Genomic DNA, 18483 nt, shown 5'->3' with positions numbered 1-18483 from the left:
TCCACAACTAAGACTGAAAGGGCAACAACTTGAGGCTGAACGGCACCCTCCACGGCTAGGGTTGAAGGGACAACAACTTGACTTGGAAAAAAGTCCTGAAGTACACACTGTTCCCCAATAAAGTCCTGTTCCCCTTCCCCAATAAAATCTTTAAAAAATAATAGACCTATTAGATGATAATACCCTATTACATGATAACACAAACACATTTCACTGTTTTCCAAAAGAAAAATAATTAGTGTGAAGATAGAAATTTTTTACATTTTTGTAGATCTCTCTAATGCCTGGCTTAATAAAAGAAAGCTGAGTTCTCATACGTGCTTCTTATTTTGTTGCTTATGTTGTTTTGGCTGGGAAAGTCAACCAACCAATATGTGTTATGCAGAAACTAATACACCCAAGAAACCTGAGATAGTATCTCTTGTGTAGAACAACTAAGTATAAAAAGGATACAGGATAGCGAGTGCTCAAGAGTGGATGAGGTATTACCTATAAACTATCCTTATCAGCTCACAAGACAAAGAGCCAAAGAAACTTTAATTTGTTTATTAAATTTATCCCACATGAGAATGCAGACTGGTGCAGCCGCTATGGAAGGCAGTGTGGAGGTTTCTCAAGAATTACGAATAGAATTACCATATGACCCAGCAATCGCTCTCCTGGGTATCTACCCAAAAAATCTGAAAGCATTTCTCTATAGAGACACGTGTACTCCAATGTTCATTGCAGCTTTGTTTACGGTGGCCAAGACATGGAAACAACCAAAATGTCCTTCAATAGATGAATGGATAAAGAAGTTGTGGTATATATACACAATGGAATACTATTCCGCGTTAAGGAAAGATGATACAGGAGCATTTGTGACAACATGGATGGATCTTGAGAGTATAATGCTAAGTGAAATAAGTCAGACAGACAAAGCAGAGAACCCTATGATTTCACTGATATGTGGTATATAAACCAAAAAGAACAAGACAAACAAATGAGAAAGAAAAACTCATAGACACAGACAATAATTTAGTGGTTACCAGAGGGTAAGGGGGTGGGGGGTGGGTGATGAGGGTAAAGGGGATCAAATATATGGTGATGGAAGGAGAACTGACTCTGGGTGGTGAACACACAATGGGATTTATAGACGATGTAATACAGAATTGTACACCTGAAATCTATGTAAATTTACTAACAATTGTCACCCCAATAAATTTAATAAAAAAGAAAAAAAAATTTATCCCACATGAATAACAAGAACTCCAGAAAGGAAAGGGAATCATAAAGATCTCCCATATAAAATATTACAGATTCATATTTCTTCATGAAGATTAAGGAAATGCCCTGGGCCTGAGCTGGGAGTTTGGAAAGTATCTCCAAAGGACAGAGAAAAAGAGATGAAGGCCAAGTAACGGAATCTCAAGAGGAGCAGGGGAGAGAACCAGTGCAGAGTTGTGTCTTGTCCTGAGTTCCTCACACATTTTTATACAGTCCGATATACTGCAAGTTGAACCAATTAACATTTCAACCAGTTTTGTACAAATTCATCCAACATCTAGATTGTAAATTCCCTAACAAAGGGGGCATTCTCATTCATAATCTCCTTAACATCTGATTGACATAAGACCTGTGTTCACATTAGTAACTCAGAAAATGACTGAGAGAGCACTTATAAACACACTTCTGACAGACCGGCTTAAATGTGAGAAGTGTGTTACCATAACAGCAGTTATCCCTGGGGAGATACCAACTATTACCTAGAAATTAAAGACAGAAATCAAAATCCTAGGGCACAAAATGGCTCTGAAAGTCTACCCATATTTAAACCAAATTTTTGAAGAAATTCAAGCTTAAAAATTTGAGGAGGAAAGTTTTATAAGGACACCTCAAAGGCAGAAAGATCTTGACCAAAATAATCTCCATTAATACTTTTAAAATGAGGTACTTCATAATAGTTTAGAATTTTGAATATTTTATACTACAACCTATTTAAAAACAGGGCATAGAACTTCTATAAGAAAACATAGAAACTATATAAGACTTTAGGTTAAAGATTTCTTAGTTCACAAAAAGCACGAATTATAAAGGAAAAAATAATAAATTAAACTTCATCATAAGTAAAAACTCTTATTCTTCAAAAGACACATTAGGAAAACAAAAAGCCAAGTCACAGATTAGGACAAAATATCTGCCAAACATCTGACAAAGAACGTACATCCACAATAGATAAAGAACCCTTTCAAATTCAGTAAGAAGGAAAACAACTTAATTTTGTTTTTAAAGATTTGAACAGACACTTCACTAAAGATATGGGACCAGCAAATAAGCACATAAAAAGACGTTCAGTATCCTTAGTCCTTAGAAATGAAATTAAAACAATAAGATATTATTACACTCCCACTAGAAAGGATACAATTTTAAAAAGACTAAACCTCAACCAAATGTTGATGAGGGTATGGAGAAAGTAGACTGCCCATACTCTGGCTGGAGGTAATGCAAAATGGTACGGCTACTTTGGAAAAGAGTTTGGTAGTTTCTTATAAATTTACCATATGACCCAGCAATCCCACTCGTAAGTGTTTAGAAGAGAAATGAAAATATATATTCACACAAAGACTTAAACATGAGTACTCACAACAGCTTTATTCATAATATCCCAAACTGTAAACAACCCAAATGTCCATCTCCTAGTGACTGGTATGTCCGTATAATGGAACATGACTCTACCATATGAAGGAACACACTACTGACACATGCAATATGGATAAAGACACAAAGGTCTACATACTGTATGATTCCATTTATGTGACATTACAAAAAGTCAAAACTATGCTGTGTTTCCCTGAAAATAAGACCTGGCTGGACAATCAGCTCTAATGCGTCTTTTGAAACAAAAATTAATATAAGACCTGGTCTTATTTTGCTATGATATAAGACCAGGTATAATACTATACAATATAATACTGGGTCTTATATTAATTTTTGCTCCAAAAGACGCATTCAAGCTGATGGTCCGGCTAGGTCTTATTTTCGGGGAAACACAGTAGTAATTATAAACAAGCAGATCAGTGGTTGCTGGTGGTGGGATGGGAGGTTTGACTACAAAGGGCACAAGGGAACTTTTTAGGGTGATAGAAATGTTCTGTATGTCATGATTGTGGCAGTAATGGTTAACTGGCTATGTACATTTGTCAAAACCCATGTACATACACATTGTTCTATCCCATTTCATAAAAGGGACTTGAGCATCTGAGGAGTTTTGTATAATCCCCTTTGTGTATCGAGGGACAACTTAAGTTCTTTCGGAGTCAAAAGTTACGTGCAGATTTTTGACTGCATGAGGGGTGGGAGGCGGTGCCCTTCATTGTTCAAGGATCTGCTGTGATTGTATACTTAAAATTAGTCAATTTTGTTGTATGTAAATTATACCTCAATAAAACTAATTTAAAAATACAGCGGAATAAATGTATTATGTTCCCTTCATCTTACCTGTCACTCATGAGGATTTATCAATCCGTGACAGAAAAATGGCAACAGGTGGAGATCATTGTCAAGAAAGAACAGGAAGCTGAGAGGAATAATGCAGTCATAAGGAGGAATAACAGGCCATTCTTATTAGATTTTAACCATTCCAATAATGAGAACATGCTGCTTCTAAAAGAGACCTTGACCACTACAAAATGTCATGCTTTGTCAAAATAGTATTTGTTACATTATGTTGTTAAGGGCTATCTACACTGGAAGCATCCCAGATCTTCTCTACAGACACTCTAGGTGAAAAGTCCCCAAATCTACCTTTTAAATTGTTCACAAAGAACAATGAGTACACATGAGGAGTACTCATGTGCATGTATACACACAGACATCAGCTGGGTTTGCAATGGCTCCAGGTCAATATATTCAACAGCATATATGCTTTCCTTGGAGGAGCACAGAATCATCACTACTTCATGGAGATGTAAGGGGCTCAAATGAGCTCATCTACAAAAACCACTCTGGATAGTCCCAAGATACTCAATGTTGTATCACTTGCTAATCATCCTGTACTTGAATAGGAAGACAATTCTAAGCAGAGAAAAAAAGACCCTTTGACCTTAAAAAGTTTGAAGTTCCATGATGCCACATTGCTTCTGATTCACCACTATATATTAGTTAATAGCAGGTGACAGACACTTAAATTTTAATTACTATTTGTAACATCACAATATTTAAGTATGTGATTTTTAAAAGGTGTATGCTATGTTTCCCTCTTTACTTCATAAATTCTGTTGATTTGTTATAGAATTTCCTATGGGCTTTCTCTGTACACTTAATTTCAAACACCTTTAAAATCAAATACTACAATGTCCAAAAAACCCACAAATTATCAATGAAACAAAACAATGTTAGAAACTGTACAGAACAAAGCTGAGTGAATAGGTCAAGGTCTTTACCTTCATGAAGTTTTTTTTTTTTTTATTGTGCTAAAATATACATTACATGAAATTTACCATTTAACCCTTTTGGAGTATATAATTCGGTAGCATTACATACATTCACATTGCTGTGCAACCATTACCACCATCCATATCTAGAACATTTCCATCATTCGAAGATGAAACTCTATACCCATTAAATAATAAATCCCCATTTTTCCCAGCCCCTGATAATCACAAATCTACTTTCTTTACGAATTTGACTCTTAGGTACCTCATATAATTGGAATCATACAATAACTGTCCTTTCACTGTGAGTTTTTTCCACTGATTTTTATTGGATGTCTAAGCACCAAGCACTGAAGACACACAGACTGACAGCACACTGATCTGCCCTCATGGAACTTACACTCTAAATAGGGAAGTCAGACAAGTAAGAAACAAAACTTGCAAGTTAATGTGGTAACTGCTCTAACAGGAGTACAAAATGCAATGGTGGCACCGAGGACTGATTCTAAGGAAAGTCAGGATAGCTACACAATGGAAGTGATGTCTCAGGACAATTCTGAAAAATGAAGAAGTCACCGAATAGACATGGTCATTCCATCCAGAGGAACAGCATACATTAATTTTTTCATTCATCAAACATTTAATGAGGGACAACACTATGTCAGGCACTCTACATCTAGAACAGCCAGAGTTCCTGCTTTCCTTAAGCTAAAAGACAATGCAGAGCCATGAAAAATGCATTGGAGCAAGCAGTTCAGACTAAAGAGCAAAATGCTTGGGGAGGAGGAAGATGAGGTTGGAAATTCATCCAGGTGTCCGACTGTGGAAAAGCTTTATGTCGTCCAGAGTTTTACTTCATACGACAGGCCAGTTTGAGAACTCTGGAATATGTAAGAATCATTGGTGATACCTGCTGTAAGTACACATTCCTAGGACAAACCCAAAGTTTTATTTCACATGTCAGGGATGGAATGCAGGAATCTGTATTTTTAATGAGTACCCCAGGTGATTCTAAAGCAGGTATATCCATGGACTACTTTTTAGGAAATCCTCTGGAGAATGTAAGAAGCTAACGATGGCTTCACATGGGAGAATCATGTGAACAGATTATATGTTTTGGTGTATTAATTTTTTCCCTAATTATAAAGTAATACATGCTTTTATTTAAAAGATACAAAAAAGACAGGATATGAAGTACAGCATACGAAATATAGCCAATGGTACTTTAACAGCTACTCGTATATACGATGTCAGAGGGGTAGTAGACTTGGGAGGGATGGTTATCACTTTGTGAGGGGTGTAAATGTCTAGTCATTATGTTGTTTTGTACACCTGAAACTATATAAAAAATAAATAAACATATTCACTAATGCCCTGAAAAAAATAAGATACAAAAGAGCACAAAAAGAAAACACTCCTTATATCTACCACCTAGAGATAAATACTTCACATTCTGGCATACTTTACTTTTATCTTTGTTTACATTATATACATTTTTAAATAGAAGAATCACACTATACAAATTATTTTGAAGCCTATTTTCCTCACTTAAGTCATGCAAGTGAGCATTTCCCCTTTTTATTACTTAGTAAGATTTCTGATGATTGCATTGCAGACCATATGTACCATATAGATGTAACTACCCCTCATTTTTGAAACTTTAGGTTATTAGCACCTATTTTCCTGTACCACTGTCAATATGCCAACATTTGGATAAATTTGAGTTTTAGAACGATCACTCTACTGATATTCTAAGCACTGAATTTGGAAAGAGATGTAGAGGTATGGTGAGAGGCTATTATGATGGTCCAAGCAAAAATAATGAGATCTAAATTAAAGTAGTAACAATGGAAACAGAATATGAATTAAAGTCCACAAACTACATGTAAGGATGTTTCATCTGTTTTAAGATTATATTCAAAAAAATAATTCCTCTTCTTTTCTTCAATAAATATTTACCAAAGTCCTACAATGTAGCAAAGAATAATTATTGAGAAAAACATATTTAAAAAACATTACTTTTCACTTTTCTCTGTATATGTGTATTTGTAGGATCAGGGTTCCAATTGCATTTAAGTAATTTAGAGTCTTCCTTTTTATCTGAGGAAAAACAATTCCCTGTTCTGGTTCTACAACTGCAAACGTAGAGCCAGAAAGTCATAGTTGTCAAAAAGAAGCTTGACTCTGTTCTTGGGCGTATGCTGGGGATGTAGTGGGAATTTCACACACTAAAAAAGAACTGCCCATGACCAGGTTTACTTCAATTTTTAAAAAGAATCTGTATATACTGGGGTTTTCTGCCAAATAAGCAAATGCTTCATGCATTTGGCTCCTCTTCCATTTACGTGGCTCATCTCCAGTATCAACTTGGAGATATCCCCATTTCAAAATCTGCCAGCTACTGAAAAACATGGGTCACACAAAACACTTTTTTTCTCTATGTGAAAAAGTATAATTATCATGACAAGGAATCTTACTAGGTAAAGCTGAGATCACATAAAAATGCTTACAATACAACAGTTCGACCTAAACAACTTTTTAAAAGACACCAATACCCATTCCACAATACTAAGCTTCAGATTTCAAATGCAAGTATTTTTTATGATTAAACTTTTAGACACTTGAATTAGACATATCCAAATACTCCGTATTTAGTAAATCTGATACACCTCAACTGATGTAAATGAGAAAAATTGGAAGCATGTCTTGCTTTCCTTTTGAGATAACATTCCTTTTTATTCACCTGGCATATAATTTCAAAAACAAGCTAGCTAAATCTCATCTATCACGTTTGGTAATTCAAGGCATATATATAGTCAAAGTATATATCTATCTATATATAAATAGCTCCAAAAGGATAAAGGTAAACAATATATTGTTAAGAGATATAAGCATGTGAGATAAAACTATAAAGAAAAGCAAGTAAATGATTAAACAAATTTAGGAACCAAAATTAGATAGGAAAGGAGGAGGCAATCGGAGACGGCAAAGATATGTGTAATGTTCCATTTCTTATCCTAGGTAGTAGATAGATGTTTGTTATATTATTCCTTAATCTATACATATTATAAATACTCTCATATTTATTATATGTTATAGTTTCAAATTCTTATGAAGATCAAGTAATGAATAGATTCACTCAGCAAATATTACAAACCAAAAAAATAAAAAATAACATCATGAAATATAGGTACAACACCCCGTTAGGCCTAACCAGACATTGAGACTCACAAGACCCAAACAGGCCAAACTAGGCACTGTTTATACTTAGCAGGATATAAAGATGAAACAACATGCCAGCAAGGCAGTGTCAGATAGTTATTCTTCAGCAGGAGTCATCACAGCAAATTCAGGGGATATTCTCTTTGGCACCCTCAGGTGGCAGGTCAAGTGCAAGAGAATGCGATTACAAGGATTGGAGGAGGAGCTACCCTAGCTTAGAAGTACCAAATAGCCACCAGTATCTCCAGTCCCATAGACACAGCTTCCTAAGCCTCAAAACAGAACTTGCTCAGTTATAAGAGTTAATCACACTCAGCCCAAAGCTACAGAATCCCACCAGTATTTATGATTCATTCGCCGTCCTCCCAGTCCATATTTTGATTTGCTTTTTTTTTTTGGTTCCCTCAATGCCTATGTGTAATTTACTAATCATGAGTGATTTTTACCAAAGGCAACACACTAGGTTACACAACTGACATTCTATCTTTATCAGGTTTCCAGGTGAATAGAATAGGAAGTTAACCCAAGGCCAAACTTGTCCAGAGAAAAGAAAAGCTAATATTACTAACTCTACTCACAACAGGGAGATTTAAATTAGAATGGTTTTAACAAACATCTATTAATATATTTCATTAAACCTAAGATGCCAATAATTATAAGACATCATTAATTTCTGCACTACTAAGATAGAAAAAAATGCTGCTAGATTGTAAGATACACCCCAATTACTGAGATATAAAAATGGGAGGGAAATGTATTTCTTAGGATCACTGAAAACAGAATAACCCTTCTCCCAATGTTTCAGGAAAATATTTTTAACATATGCAACCCTATTCTCTATTTTGGAAAAACAGTCTGCTCCAAAATAAACCAGCTGCCTACTAAAAACTTTCTAAGATGTCTAAGGTTGTATTCTCTTAATACCTCTCTTTATTCTTTATTCTCTTTATTGGATGTTAAATTAGCTTCCATCACTGATGAAGTCACCAAAAGTCCTAAGGTTATAAGGGCTTTTACCTGGAGACTTTCCTGTAATGCTCTGGTAAAAACCACACTGTCTCAGGTTACCCAGGAATAAATTCATTCCCACAGGACAGAGACTGTAGACACTGTAGTGAGACAGGGGAAAAAATTCTTAAACCTCAATCCAGAAGTGGCAAAAGAGATGAATGTTTTCTTCTAAGTAGGGTGCATACAATGATTAGCTTTGTATAACTGGGAGGGCAATTGTATCAGTTTATGAGTGGAAATGAAGACAACTAAATGGACTTTCCATACTGTGCCTACTGGCAAAACACCAGAACTGGATAAACAGCCTGTTGTTCCTAGACGGACAAGCATGGGACATATACGAACATTCAGCCTCTTATTCATAAATGGATAAGCATGGGACCTATATGAGCATTAACAGATAAAACACGTTAAAATGCCAATGAAAACAATCTGGATAAGTTACACTGGGAAATGAAAGAAATGCAGAAAGTATCTGCTGTGTGTTCTCACTAAGATACAAGATAAAAAAGAATCAATATTGCAGAAAAACGTTATCAGTAACGAAGATGAAAATGAAAATGTTCACCAAAAATATGAAAGGACAAAGTTAAAAATAAAAGGGAAGATAACGATGTCATCAAAATGGCGGCGTGAGGTGAGCCTCTGTAGCGCTCCCCTGGAATTTACAACGAATTGGACAACAATAACTCCACAAAGGACTCCCTGCACAGCAGACAGGCAAGACGAAGAGGTCCACTACTGAATTTACCTCCAGGTGGGTGAATCGCGCGAGTGGGGGAGGAGGGAAGGGAGAAGTACCGGGACGGAGCCGCATGGGCGCAGGACGCAGACCTAGCTCAGTGCTCCGAGCTCGCTGCTCCCGGAACCACCACAGCTGCGGGAGAGGGAAGGACTCGGACTGCTAGGGCTCCGCTTACGGCCCACAGGGCTGAGGGGGCAGCATATAACACGGCTGAACCCAACGCTCACGGCAGAGACCTCAGAGCAAAGACTGAGGGAAGAAGGCTGAAATCGGTGGTTTAAGCCCTCACTGCCGAGCGGAGAACGGAAGCCTTAGGCACTGAGACTAGCCGCCCCTCCCTACCCTCCCAGAGCTCGCCCCGCCCCCACCTGCCCGGTGCTAGAAGAGATAAAGTAGTAGTGTCAGATCAAAGGACAGAATATTTGCTGCTCTGAGAACTGTGGACCGCAGACACAGATTCGCAGCCCAACTAGTTCCGGCAAAGGGGAGGGAGCTGTGGAAGCAGGACCAGCTATGATGGTGGTCGCCACCATTGCTCTGGGCCACCTCTCACAACTCACCCTGCCCCTGGCCCCACCTATCTGGGCGGATCCCTGCAGGAGTAAACAGAACTGCTGAAACATACGGGCTCTGAATCGGGTGCAGGAAGAGCTTTGGAACTTCAAAAGCTCTCCGCATCCCCCCACGGAGGCTGCACCCTATGACCCAGGCAAACTGTTCACATGGAAAAGCCCGACTTCCAGGGAATCCCCTCATTGTGTGAGAAGCCAGAATAGTGAAGAGAAAACGTAAAACTACAGTGTGAAAGACTAAAAGGCTGCAGTCAGAGATAAAATAAAACATTCTACACCTATTGGAAAACAAAAGAAAGACCTCTTTGTATCAACCTGTTGCAGAACCCACTCCTGTAGATGTCTAGGAAGAGAAATAATAAATCATTAATTGCCATGAATAACCAAGGTAACAAGACAGCTCAGGAAGAAAAGGATAAGACTCCAGAAAATTAACTTAAAGACATGGAAATATGTGACTTAAATGACAGAGAATTCAAGATTGCAGTTCTTAAAAAACTCAACGAGATGCAAGAAAACACAGACAGGCAGTTTAATGAACTCAAAAACACAATCAAAAAACAAAATGAACATTTTACCAAAGAATTTTTTAAAAAGAAGCAAATAGAATTTCTGGAGATTATGAACGCAATAAAAGAAATGAAGAATGAAATAGCCAACTTAGGTAGTAGAGTTGACCAGATGGAGGAAAGAATCAGTGACATCAAAGATAGAAATCTGGAAATGACACGGATGGAAGAAGAAAGAGACTTGAGACTTAAAAGAAATGAAAGAACTCTTCAAGAACTTTCTGACTCCATCAGAAAGAGCAGTATAAGAATAATGGGCATACCAGAAGGAGAATAGAGAAGAGAACAGAGAGTATATTCAAATAGTCGATTGTAATTTCCCAAACTTGTGGAAAGAACTGGATTCTCAAATCCAAGAAGCAAATAGAACACCTAATTACCTCAATCCCAACAGGCCTTCTCCAAGGCACGTTGTATTGAAGCTGTCAAAAATTAACAACAAAGAAAGAATCCTCAAGGCAGCCAGGAAAAAGAAGATGGTAACCTACAAAGGAAAACCCATTAGATTATTATCAGATTTTTCAGCAGAAACTCTGTAAGCCAAGAGGGAGTGGAATCAAATATTCAAACTATTGAAAGAGAGAAATTATGAGCCAAGAATAATATATCCAACAAAGACACATCCTTTAGATACGAAGGAATAAAGACTTTTCCAGACATCCAGAAACTGAGGGAATTTTCTAACACACGACCTGCACTACGAAAAATACTGAAGGAGGCTATTTGACCAGCATAAATAGGGATAATTTGTGACAACCAAAACATAAAAGGGGGGATAGTAAAGGCCTGAACTAGGATATGGGAATGGAGAAAGCAAGCATGCTGAAGAAAATGGAATACTCTAAATATGAAACTTTCTTTTACATAAACTTAATGGTAACCACACAAAAAAAATCCAGAACTGAACCATATAACGTAATAAAAGAAGAAACAGGGAAAAATCATAAAATACCACCACACAGAAATAGAAGACAACAATGAAAAGGCAAAGAAACAATGGAGACACAGTCTTACCAGAAAACCAAAGATAAAGTGATAGGAAATCCTCACATATCAATAATCACCCTAAATGTAAATGGACTGAATTCACCAATAAAAAGGCACAGAGTAGCTGATTGGCTCAAAAAACTAAACCCAACCATAATATGCTGCCTCCAAGAGGCACATCTCAGCTACAAGGGCAAACATAGACTCAAAGTGAAAGAGTGGAAATTGACACTCCAAGCAAATGGTATTCAGAGAAAATCAGGTGTAGTCATATTGATATCAGATGAAACAGACTTCAGGATAAAAAAAGTAACAAGAGACAAAGATGGACATTTCATAATGATAAATGGGACTATACAACAAGAAGACATAACAGTCATCAATATTTATGCCCCGAATCAGGGAGCACCAAAATATACCAAGCAAGTACTAACAGAACTAAAGGGAGAAATTGACCAAAACATAATTATAGTAGGGGACTTAAATACATCATTGACAGCTATGGATAGATCATCCAAACAGAAAATAAAGAAATAGCAGCCCTAAATGACACATTAGATGAAGTGGACATAATTGACATTTATAGAGCACTTCACCCTAGAACATCAGACTATACATTTTTTTCTAGTGTACATGGAACATTCTCAAGGATAGACCATATATTGGGACATAAAACTAGCCTCAGCAAATTTAAGAAGATTGAAATCATATCAAGCATGTTCTATGATCACAAGGCTTTGAAATTGGGTATCAACTGCAAAAAGAAAGCAGGAAAAACCACAAATATGTGGAGATTAAACAACATACTTTTAAAGAACAACCTGGTCATAGAAGAAGTAAGAGGAGAGATCAAAAGATACATAGAAACAAATGACAATGAAAATACATCCTACCAAAATTTTTGGGATGCAGCGAAAGCAGTTTTAAGAGGAAAATTTATATCATTACAGGCCTATCTCAAGAAACAAGAAAAATCCCAGATAAATAACCTCACGTTACACCTTAAAGAACTAGAAAAAGAACAAATGAAACCCAAGGTCAGCGGAAGAAAGGAAATAACAAAAATCAGAGCAGAACTAAATGAAATAGAGAAAAAGACAATAGAAAAAATTAATATGACAAAGAGCTGGTTCTTTGAAAAGATTAATAAAATTGACAAACCCTTGGCTAGACTCACTAAGATAAAAAGAGAAAACACACTAATAAGCAAAATCAGAAATGAAAGAAGGGAAGTCATCACGGATGCCACAGAAATACAAAGGATCATCCAAGAATACTATGAAGGACTATATGCCACCAAATTCAATAACCTAGAAGAGATGGACAAGTTCTCAAAAACATATAGCCTTCCTACGCTGAATCACGAAGAATTAGAAAATCTAAATAGACGGATCGCCAGTAAGGAAATTGAATCAGTCATCTGAAACCTTCCCAAAAGCACAAGTCTGGGACCAGATGGCTTCACTAGTGAATTCTACCAAACCTTCTAAGAGGATCTAATACGTGTTCTTCTCAAAACTCTTCCAAAAAATTGAAGAAGAGACAGTGTTCCCTAACTCATTTTACGAGGCCAACGTTACCCTGATACCAAAACCTGATAAGCATAACACACACAAAAAAAGCTACAGACCAGTATCTCTGATACAGATGCAAAAATCCTAAACAAAATTCTAGCAAATCGAATGCAACAATGCATTAAAAAGATTATTCATCACGACCAAGTGGGGTTCATTCCAGGGGAACAAGGATGGTTCAACATACGCAAATCCATCAATGTGATACATTACACAGACAAAATAAAGGACAAAAATCATATGATTATATCAATTGATGCAGAAAAAGCATTTGACAAGATACAACATCCATTTATGATTAAAATACTTAATAAGACAAATAATAACAAGTGTTGGAGAGGCTGTAGAGAAAAAGGAACCCTTATACACTGTTGGTGGGAATGCAGACTGGTGCAGCCGCTATGGAAGGCAGTGTGGAGGTTCCTCAAAAAATTAAGAATAGAATTACCATATGACCCAGCAATCCCTCTCTTGGGTATCTACCAAATAAACCTGAAAACACTTATCCATAAAGATATATGTACTCCGATGTTCATTGCAGCTTTATTCACAGTGGCCAAGACATGGAAACAACCAAAGTGTCCTTCGATAGATGACTGGATAAAGATGTGGTATATATACACAGTGGAATACTATTCTGTCATAGGAAAAGATGAAATAGTGCCATTTGCGACAATACGGATGGATCTTGAGATTATTATGCTAAGCGAAGTAAGTCAGACAGAAAAACTCAAGAACCATATGATTTCACTGATGTGTGGGATAAAAAACTGAAAGCAACAAAGGAACAAGACAAAGAAATGAAAACTCAGACACACAATAGTTCAGTATGTACCGGAGGGTAAAGGGGAAGGGGGTGGTAGAAGAGGGTAAACAGGGTCAAATACATGGTGATGGAAAGAAAACTGACTCTAGGTCGTGAACACACAACATGATATAGATGATGTAACACAGAAGTGTACACTTGAAACCTATGTAATGTTACTAACCATTGTCACCCCAATAAATTTTAATTAAAAAAACAAATAAAACAGGAATAGTAAATTTGACATGGGACAAGGAGGATTCAAGAAGAAAAGAATTAATGGGTCTCCAGGTTAATAAAAGGTATCTACAGCGATATTCAAACGTAGTCAGTGAACTATTAGGGTGGTGCAAAAGTAATTGCGGTTTTTGCAATTATTTTTAACCTTTTAAACCACAATTACTTTTGCACCAACCTAATAGCTCTTATAGGTCTGCAACTAGACAAGTATAAAACTTGAAAGTATTTAGAAAGTCTTATAGCAATCTGACTGGAGAAAACTATACCTGTTTAATGTAATAATAAAAAAGGGAACTTATATTTCACTTATTGGTTTTCTTTCTTGTTTCATTTTTCTAGTAATTTCTTTTAATGTATTTTTAAAAAGTATCAGAAAAAAATTGATTCTTCACCACAAATAGCTTGAAGAACACCTCAATAACTTTGAAAAATTAAAACTATGTAAAGTATGACAAAAACTATTATTTCAACCATTCCCTACTTAAATCACTTAAGGATTCCTGGTTGTTTTCTTTCTTTTTTGATGCTGACAGATAAAATTACATATGAAGAAAGGGTCTGTCAATTTTAAAGACTTCTGAGAAATACATTAAATTACTCAAAACATTCTAATCTGTCCAAGCCTCACAATTTTCTGATCTCTTTTTTTCAGAGAAGTCGAAGTGTTTCATCATGTCAAATGCTGTACAGATCACAGATTCCTCTGCTACACTCTTCCTAGCTCACTACCATCTTACTATGTTTTATAAGATATTATTGGGGTAGTGGGTAGCATTATTGCTTTCTAAAAAATTGCTTTCTCTTTCTTCTATGGGGCTCACTGGGTAAATAAAGACTAGCCTAATCTAGCCACCCTAATAGAGCTACACAGTTGATTAGGTAAAGGCTGGCTGAATCGGTAGAGGGTTATAGATGAGTTAGAGCATTGCTGGAGCCACTACCCCTATATATGTGTCGTAAGACGCAAAGCAGCATTATTAACAATTTATTCTAAGTGACAAAGTATTTTCCACAGTCCTCCAAAGGATGATGCTACTTCTTGGACTGTCTGTCAAAAGGAGTGATCTCATGACAGAACTAAACCTAGAAGAGACAAAAGTAAATCAAAGATAGGATCCCTTGCAAACTGTTCCTTTTAAGTTACGGAGTTTTAAAAGGTAAATTCTCTAAATGTGATAAAGTCAGGATCTTTTTCTTCCATTCCCATGCCTACTATTTAAATCTAACTTAAACTAACCGTGATCTGAAAGCCTCATTTAAGATACAAAGGCTCTTTATAAAATAAAATAGTTTTTTAAATAAAAGGTATTTACCATAAGAATAAACAAAATGGGGGGAAATGTTGCAACTCAATTCACAGAGAAAGACCAATTTTTCTAATATATGAAGAGCTCCTTGGAATTAATAAGCAAAAGACCAAGACTGGCAACAGGAAAATGGGTTAAAGATAAGTAGTACAGTGAAAAGAAAACACAAATGACTTTCAAGCATATGAAAACACTAATTCTCACTTACAATAAAAGAAATGCAAATTAAAACTACACTGAGACCCACATTTTTATCTGTTAAACTAGCAAAGGTCAAAAAATATAAGAATATAATCTTGATGCAGATATGAAAAAAGTCTCATTGCTGGTGGGAGTACAGATCAAAACAACCTTGTATTAGTTTTTCTCACTTGTTGAAATCCTTATAAGACATTTTAAAAATGTAGAACACAAGAGATACTCAACCTGGTATGGGCTGTTGGTCATTTTTTAAAAATTGGTATAACTTTCTGCTTTTATAGAATTCTGTCTATATAACAACGCAGATAAGTAGGCAAGTTTAAGAAACTTGGGTAATGAACACAGCAGTCTTGTTCCATCTGCTGCTCACTTCATATCTTACTGTGCACTTAGTGGGTGCTCAGCAGATATTGTTGAGTTTATGGGGCTAGGAATGACGCTAACGGATGATGAGAATGGAATAAAACAAGAACAGCAAATTAACTAAATTTACCTGAATTGTTGAATAAATTGCTTACATAAACACTATACTTTTTCAAGATCAGGGCACCATCACAATGACAAATGTTTCCTGAAAAATGAATCAGCCAGCAACAATGGAAGTAGTAGATTGTGGCAATAATAACCCCATAATGAGTCAAACACTCAGGAAACCCCTGCCACTCTGACTCTGGGAGGGGCCATGTGATTTGCTTTGGCCCGTAGTACAACAAAAATACATGGTGCTTGCCTTCACTTGCTGCTCCTGTAAACCCTACTACTGCCTCCAGATGAAGGAGAGCCCGTTGGAGACACATGGCCCTCTACCGCCCCCGCCAACAGCCAGTACCAATATCCAGACATATGAGTGAAGCCATGGTAGACCAATTAGCTTCCAGATGACTGCAGCCACAAAAGCCAACCCAGCAGAAGCAGAAGCAGAGCTTAACTGAGCCAAGCCCAGAATCATGAGTAACAAATGGTTATTGTTTTACACCACTAAGTTTTGGAGAGATTTGTTATATAAAAACTGATACAAGTGGGGGAGGGGAATAGGATTAGTGGTCAAGGAAAATTTTTGCTTTAATATTTGTTTGTTTTTCAAATTTCACAATGAGAATATATTCATATAGTAGTCTAAACTAATTAAAATATTTTATATCAAACTGATATTACAGTAAAGTCCTACTATCACCTTATAAACACATGTACATAAAACAAAATAATTTAGTCCAAATGGGAACATGAATTTGAGAGGAGACATTAATATTGCTCAGAAAAAAATGGGTCAGTACAGAGTACCATGGTATATCATCACCAAAAAAAGTAGTAAGAATATATTCATGGTCATTGTCACATCTCAATGATGGCTACTATCAAATTCTGGAAGTGTTAGGAGACTTATACACTTCATATTGCTCCTCTGCTTCTTCTGTTTAGGCAGGTAATGATCTAATGCTGAATAACTTTGGGCAAAAGTAAATTAACCTCTCCATGCCTCATTTCCTCAACTGTAAAATGGGGATAACAGTACCTATTTTATAGAGTTGTTATGAAGATTAAATCACTTAGAAGAGGGCACACAGTAAGGGCTCAATAAATGGTTTACCACCTCTGTTAGTAAAATGATGTAAAATTAAGGTCTTTTGACTAACCTTTGGCTTCTATTTTAAAAATCACATCAACCAAGGTGTGATCCATCAAAATTAATTTGAAAATCTTTCTAATGACTACATGAAAAAAAATGGAAAGACAGTTACTAGAAAACAACACAAATTAAAACCGGGAAATATGTGTAGAAAAAACATGGTGAAGAGAACTGAAACTCCAGGCAATAATGAATTCATTTGGTCCACATCACACAATCCTAAATAGGTTTAAAAACCACTGACTTCAACTTTTGTGCATGTTACAAATTCACAAAAGGCAAAAACAATAAGAGAGCAATAAATCCTACTGTTATCTTTGCTGTGACCTCTGATGCACACACTTTCAACACGTTCTACCTTCATGTAAAAAAAGGGTGGGGGGAATACTGAAAGCTTTGGAAAATAAGGCTCTTTCACAAGAAATTACACTTAACCTAATCTGCAGCACTGAAAAACTATAGTTACTCCTTGATCAATGGTTTAGCACTGCCCTTTTTCAAGGCAAGATTGGTCTGGACATTTTTGTGTCTATATATACACACACATCAACAGTTTAAAAAGAAAACTCGGGCCTGGGTGAGGTACTTATAAAAATATCATCAATTTTTTAAAAAAGTGTTTTAAACAGGTAATTATATAGCCTATAAAGGCATGTGTGTCAGTGACCAACTGTAAAAAGTCTTTGTACCACAATGTACAGGTATTTTAGTTTGTCCTATTGTGAGGAATGAATAAATGCTACAAAAATTCAATTTTTCATTTTAATTTTATAGTGCTTAGTACATACAGAAGTAATGTGGCAGATTCTGGCATTGGGTAAAGTAACACTTATGATACTATAGTATATCAAACATTTATTGGAAATTGTGTTTCATCATTATAATCCAATGAGATAGAAATTTACTCATTTTACAGAGGAGGAAGTTAAGGCTCAGAGAAGTAGAATAACTTGCCCATTGTCACTCAGCAATAGACAGTGTGGAGAGTACTGGGGGCGGGGGTACAGGAGTCACGTGAGGGTAATGCCATGGGAGTTAGTCCTACAGACAAACACAACACTTAGTGTATTAAGTCCTTTATCAGCAATGTGAAAGGGCGCTATGGGAAACCAAAGGGGTCATCTTTTTTTAGGAATGGGCAAAGGAGTCACAGAAGGCTTTCAAGAGGTTGATATTTGAGTTGTCACTTTAAGGATGAGTAGGATTTATCA

At 36.3% G+C, this 18483-nt stretch overlaps 1 protein-coding gene across 3 annotated transcripts in view; it reads right to left on the bottom strand.

The window, feature by feature from the left end:
• REV3L (REV3 like, DNA directed polymerase zeta catalytic subunit) overlaps window positions 1–18483 on the bottom strand; it is a 151755-nt gene that overhangs the window by 123248 nt on the left and 10024 nt on the right. The gene's annotated exons all lie outside the window — the stretch shown is intronic.

This window comes from Rhinolophus hipposideros (assembly GCF_964194185.1).
Source record: "Rhinolophus hipposideros genome assembly, chromosome: 3".
Classification (NCBI taxonomy): domain Eukaryota; kingdom Metazoa; phylum Chordata; class Mammalia; order Chiroptera; family Rhinolophidae; genus Rhinolophus; species Rhinolophus hipposideros.
This window is presented reverse-complemented; position numbering and strand designations above follow the sequence as displayed.